Source organism: Lemur catta, chromosome 11, assembly GCF_020740605.2.
Source record: "Lemur catta isolate mLemCat1 chromosome 11, mLemCat1.pri, whole genome shotgun sequence".
Classification (NCBI taxonomy): Eukaryota; Metazoa; Chordata; class Mammalia; order Primates; family Lemuridae; genus Lemur; species Lemur catta.
The window spans coordinates 87,705,575-87,711,663 of record NC_059138.1 but is presented as its reverse complement, the minus strand read 5'-3'; the positions used below and the strand labels follow the sequence as shown (position 1 = coordinate 87,711,663).

General features: G+C 42.6%; 1 protein-coding gene across 1 annotated transcript in view; it reads left to right on the top strand.

Moving 5' to 3' along the window:
• LOC123647362 (up-regulator of cell proliferation) overlaps positions 1–6,089 on the top strand; it is a 60,188-nt gene that overhangs the window by 208 nt on the left and 53,891 nt on the right. The gene's annotated exons all lie outside the window — the stretch shown is intronic.

Sequence of the window (6,089 nt, the reverse complement as noted above, 5' to 3'; positions counted from 1 at the left end):
GGTGCGGCCGAGGCTGGGGCCCCGTGGTCCTGCCTCGGGTCGCTTACGCTGGCCGCCCGCATCTGGTCCTGCGGCTTCGACCTCTGGTTAGCGAGGGCCTGAAGAGGCCCGCGAAGAGAAGGCCTGGTTGGTTTCACAGTGACCCGCTGAGCACCTGCAAGGTGCCACACGCAATGCTTCCTGTCCCCACCTTCCGGGCACCTTCCCAGGTTGTCACATAACTAATGAGAATAGTGGTTTTCAACTCTGTAAGTATACATACCCTTTTGTGCATTATGGTAGGATGTCTTACAGCTGTTTCCATTTAGACTTATGTACATACACACATAACCATATGCAGTTAGGGAGATCTGCATGTTCAGTAGTACTTCAGGTGATTTTGATGCACTGCCAAGGTTGAAAACCACGGCCTTAAACTGTATGTATCCTAGACTTAATTCTCTGTTTCCTTCTCCTTTTCCCAAGACCCGGTAGGTAGTTTTTCAAAATGGGTTATGAACAAATTAATGTGTCATGAAATTAGTTTAATGGGTTGCAACCAACATTTTTAAAAAATGAGGTAGAAGGCCGGGCGCGGTGGCTCACGCCTGTAATCCTAGCCCTCTGGGAGGCCGAGGCGGGTGGATCGCTCGAGGTCAGGAGTTCGAGACCAGCCTGAGCGAGACCTCGTCTCTACTAAAAATAAAAATAAAAATTATTTGGACAACTAAAAATATATATAGAAAAAATTAGCCGGCCATGGTGGCACATGCCTGTAGTCCCAGCTACTGGGGAGGCTGAGGCAGTAGGATTGCTTAAGCCCAGGAGTTTGAGGTTGCTGTGAGCTAGGCTGACGCCATGGCACTCACTCTAGCCCTGGCAACAAAGTGAGACTCTGTCTCAAAAAAAAAAAAAAAAATGAGGTAGAATAGAAAAAAATATGTATCGGTGCATTTCACATACGAAAGGTAGGAATTGCAAAAGCTTCGCTGATGTGTGTTTGTAGATGGTATTCATTCTCCAGACTGAGACACTTGAGTGTGAAAGGGATTGCTAAAGTAATTACTCTGGGACCAAAGATGTAATCTGGGATTGTCTCTGGCCTTCCAGGACACATGGTCACCTATATGTTTGTACTCAGTCAGGATATAAAACGTACTACAGACATTCTGATGGTTTTCCAGCCATGTCCCTGGCTTCTGTTCTCCCATTCTCCCAATCTGTTCTCCACACAACTCCACAACCTCTCTCTGAAATGTAAATCTTGCCATGCTGGGTCTTTGCTCAGAACTTTTAACAAAAGCCTATGACCTACAGGGTTTCATTAGCTGTCACAGAAGGCCTTTAAAAATCCAGTATCCTGGGCCGGGTGCGGTGGCTCATGCCTGTAATCCTAACACTCTGGGAGGCTGAGGTGGGCAGATCACTCGAGGTCAGGAGTTCAAGACCTGGTCTCTACTAAAAGATAGAAAGAAATCTGGACAACTAAAAATATATAGAAAAAATTAGCCGGGCATGGTGGTGCATGCCTGTAGTCCCAGCTACTTACTCGGGAGGCTGAGGCAGGAGGATTGCTTAAGCTCAGGAGTTTGAGGTTGCTGTGAGCTAGGCTGATGCCACAGCACACTAGCCAGGGCAAAAGAGCAAGACTCTGTCTCAAAAAAAAAAAAAAAATCCAGTATCTTCCATCCTTACCTCTTCCTCCCCAATCTCTAGCCCAGCTGACTATCTAGGGTTTCCATCCGTGCACCATCTACATGCCTTTACTCTTGGCTGTCTTCAGTCTGGAAAGCTCCCTCTTTTTTCCCCCTAAAACAGAGCAATCACTAACCTTCCAAAGCCAGCTCAAGCATCACCCCATGAATTGCCCAAATCAGGCACCTACCCTTGGTGTCACATCTTTATAACACAAATTCCTGTTAGTCTATGGGTCATCCATCTCCCCACAATGTTTACATGGCCCTCCCTCCCCATAAAACAAGGTGATCCTAGACTTTTGTAAATGTTTATATATTTGTGTAAGAATACAAACCTCAGTGATAATGATGATTATCTTTGGATGGTAGGTTTACTAATGATGTTAATTTCCAAAATTTCTACAGAGAATTTCCATCATTTTTATAATCTAGAAAAAGAATGAAATAGTATAGGATTGGAGGGGTGGAAAAAAGACAATAAAAATAAAAAGAAATAGGATGGAAAATGAAAAATTCAATTTTTACTCCCTCTTGGTAGTATTGTGCAGTTTTGTGAACTTTTTACTGTTTATACATGTTTAATTTTTAACTTTGAAATAGTTTTAGATATACAGAAATGTTACAAAAATAATGGATGAGAGATTTTTAAATTGATAAATTTTAATTATAAATATTTAAAACTTTGTGCACGGTGGCTCATGCCTGTAATCCTAGCACTTTGGGAGGCTGAGGCAGGAGGATCACTTGAGCCCAGGAGTTTGAGCCTGCAGTGAGCTATGATTGTGGCACTGTACTCCAGCCTGGGTGACAAAGTGAGACCCTGTTTAAAAAAAAAAATTTTGTGCCTCAAATATCGCCATCAAGAAAGCAAAAGACAACCCACAGAATGGGAGAAAATATTTGCAAATCATATATTTAATAAGTGTCTATGATCCAGCATATATAAAAAACTCTTAAAACTCAGTAAAGAGACAACCTAATTGAAAACTGGGCAAAAGATTTCAATAGATGTTTCTTTAAAGAAGATATACAACCAGGTGGGAAATAAACACATTTTAAAAAAGCAATAATTAGTCATTAGGGAAATATAAATCAAAGCCACAGTGAAATACCATTTCACACTGTCTAGAATGGCTATAATCAAAGGAATAGACAACAAGTGTTGACCAGGATGTGGAGAAGCTGGAACCATCACACATGCTGGTGGGAATGTAAAATGGTGCAGTCACTTTTGGAAAACAGTTTGGCAGTTCCTCAGAAAGTCAAACTAGAGTTACCATATGACCTAGCAATTGCATTCTTAGATATATACCCAAGAGAAATGAAAATATGTCCATACAGAAACTTGGACACAAATGTCTACAGCAGCATTGTTCATACTAGCCAAAAGGTCAAAACAACCCACATGTTCAATGAGTAAACAAAATGTGATATATCCACACACTGGCCACTTTTTTGGAATGAAGTACTGATACATGCTACACACGGATATATTAGATTTTGGGGGTTGCTGTAACAAAGTACCACAAATTAGGTAGCTTAAACAATAGAAATTTATTGTCACAGTTCTGGAGGCTAGAAGTCTGAAATCAAGGTATCGGCAGGGTTGGTTCCTTCTGAGGGCTAAGAGAGAGAATCTTTTTTCTTTTTTATTTCAGCATATTATGGGGGTACAAAAGTTTAGGATACAGATATTGCCCTTGCCCCCTGCCCCTGAATCGAGCTCCAAGCATGTCCATCCCCTAGATGGTGCACATCACACTCATGTATGTATGTATACACCCATCGGCTCCCCCTCTCCCTCCCCCCACATCTGCTCGTCACCTGATTAATGTTATTCCTAAATGTGCTCTTAGGTGATCATCAGTGAAACCAATTTGATGGTGAGTACATGTGGTGCTTATTTTTCCATTCTTGGGATACTTCACTTAGCAGACTGGGTACTAGCTCCTTGTAGCCTCAGGCATTCTTTGACTTGTAGGTGGTGTTCTCTATTGTCTTCCCTCTATGCACATCTGTCTCTGTGTCCAAATACCCCCACCACACACACCCTCTTTTTTTAAGAGACTGGATTTTGCTCTGTTGCTCAGGCTGGAGTGCAGTGGTGCTGTCATAGCTGGCTGCAATTTTGAATGTGTGGACTCAGGCAATCTTTCCACCTCAGCCTCCTAAGTAGCTGAGACTACAGGCATGGACCACCATATCTGGCTAATTTTTTATTTTGTAGAGAAGGGTTGTTGCTATGTTGCCAGGCTGGTCTTGAACTCCTGGCCTCAAGCATTCCTCCCACTTTGGCCTTCCAAAGTGCTGGGATTACAGGCCAAATTTCCCCTTTTTATAAGGACACAATTGTATTGAATGAGGGCCCACCCTAATGACCTCACATTAACTTGATCACGTTTTAAAACCTGATTTCTAAATAAGGTCGCATTTATAGGTACTGAAGGTTAGTATTTCAACATCCTTTGGGGGAACACAATTCAACACATAACAAGGATGAACCTTGAAAACATTATGCTAAGTCTGAACTGTTTTTACGCAGAACATTTCTGACACCAAATATATAGGGGTTTTCTCCCTCGTACCAACCAATTCTTTAACTCTCCAGATACCAACTGCTGTCTTACAATTCTGTTTATTTCTGACTGTAACTACCTGGAGTTAGGACAGGCAGACCCCATAGGTTAAACACTCAGTTTCACAAGACTGCCCCCACTTCAGATGACAGTCGCAAGCCTCCAGTTGCCACCTCTACTTCTGACCAACTGGCTATAAATTGAGGGTTCCCTACAACCCCCTCCTCATGGTCAATAATTTGCTAGAACACCTTTAAAAAACTCAGGGAAACGCTTTACTAGATTTACTCATTTATTATAAAGGATACAAATGAACAGCTAAATGAAGAGGTACACAGGGCTATGTCCAGCAGGGTCCTGGAATGGGAGTTTTTGTCCCTTGCAATTGGGGTACACCACCCTCCTGGCATGTGGATGTGTTCAACCCAGAAGTTCTCTGAACCCCATTGACATGGTTGGTTAAATCATTGGCTATTGGTTATTTATTTATTTGGACAGAGTCTCACTCTGTCGCCCCAGCTGGCATACAGTGGCATCATCATAGTTCACTGGAACCTCCAACTCCTGGGCTCAAACAACCCTCCTGCCTCAGCCTCCCTAGTAGCTGGGACTCCAGGCATGCACCACCATGCCCAGCTAATTTTTTCTATGTTTAGTAGAGATGGGGTCTCGCTCTTGCTCAGACTGGTCTTGAACTCCTGAGCTGAAGTGATCCTCGCACCTCAGCCTCCCAGCGTGCTAGGATTACAGGCACCAGCCATCGCACCCACCCCGGCCATTGGTTATTGAACTCTAATAGCCCACCAAGAGTCACCTCATTAGCATACGTCAGGTATGGTTGAAAGGGGCTTGTTATGATTATCAAAATACGTTTCCTATCAAGTCTATCACTCAGGAAATTCCAAGAATCCTAAATTCTGAGGGACCAGGGACAAAGACCAAATATGTATTTCTTATATGACATTAAGTGAAAGAAGGCAGTTACCAAAGGCTGAATATCATATTATTCCAATTATATGACCTGTCCAGAATAAGAAATTCTACAGAAATAGAAAATAAATTAATGGTCACCTGGGGCTGCGACTGAGGGAGGGAGAGAATGGGGAATGATTGCTAATGGACAAATTATATGCCCCTAAAGCTATTTAAAATATATTTTTAACAATAGTAAATAATATAGAGTTCTTGCATACCCTTCACTCAGCTTCCCCTAATGTTAGCATCTTCTATAACACAATGATCTAATTGCAGAAAATTAACATCTATACAATACTATTAACTAATTTACAGACTTTATTCAAATTTCTTTTTATTAATATTATTTTTTGAGGCAGGATCTCACTTTGTCTCCCAAGCTGGAGTGCAGTGGCATGATCATAGTATTAGGTTTGTTCCGAGTGGGAACCCGAAAGTATGTATAGGACATAATATTTAGATAGTGATCATAAAGCCTGTGAAACAAAAGCCATGAGTCTGGGGAGTCCAAGATTGTAAATCTAACTTTGACCACAGATAGCTGCAGGACCCCAGACAGCTGCAGCAACGCTGGCATTCCTATCCCACCTGATAAGGACTGAGCTACCCTCCTCCCCTATCTCTGCAGCTGTTACTCACTGTCCCAGGAAAACTCTCTGTAAAACTCAAGGCTTTCCCCTCCCTGGGTGTGGACGCTCTTTGGCTTCCACCCATCTGTAGCCAGATGCTCAAAATAAACACATTTTGCTACACCTCAGGCTTCGTGTGTCTCCCTCTCAGCTCCAGACCTAATGCATAGCTCACTACAGCCCTAAACTCCTAGGCTGAAGTGATTCTTCTGCCTCAGCTTCCCAAGTAGCTG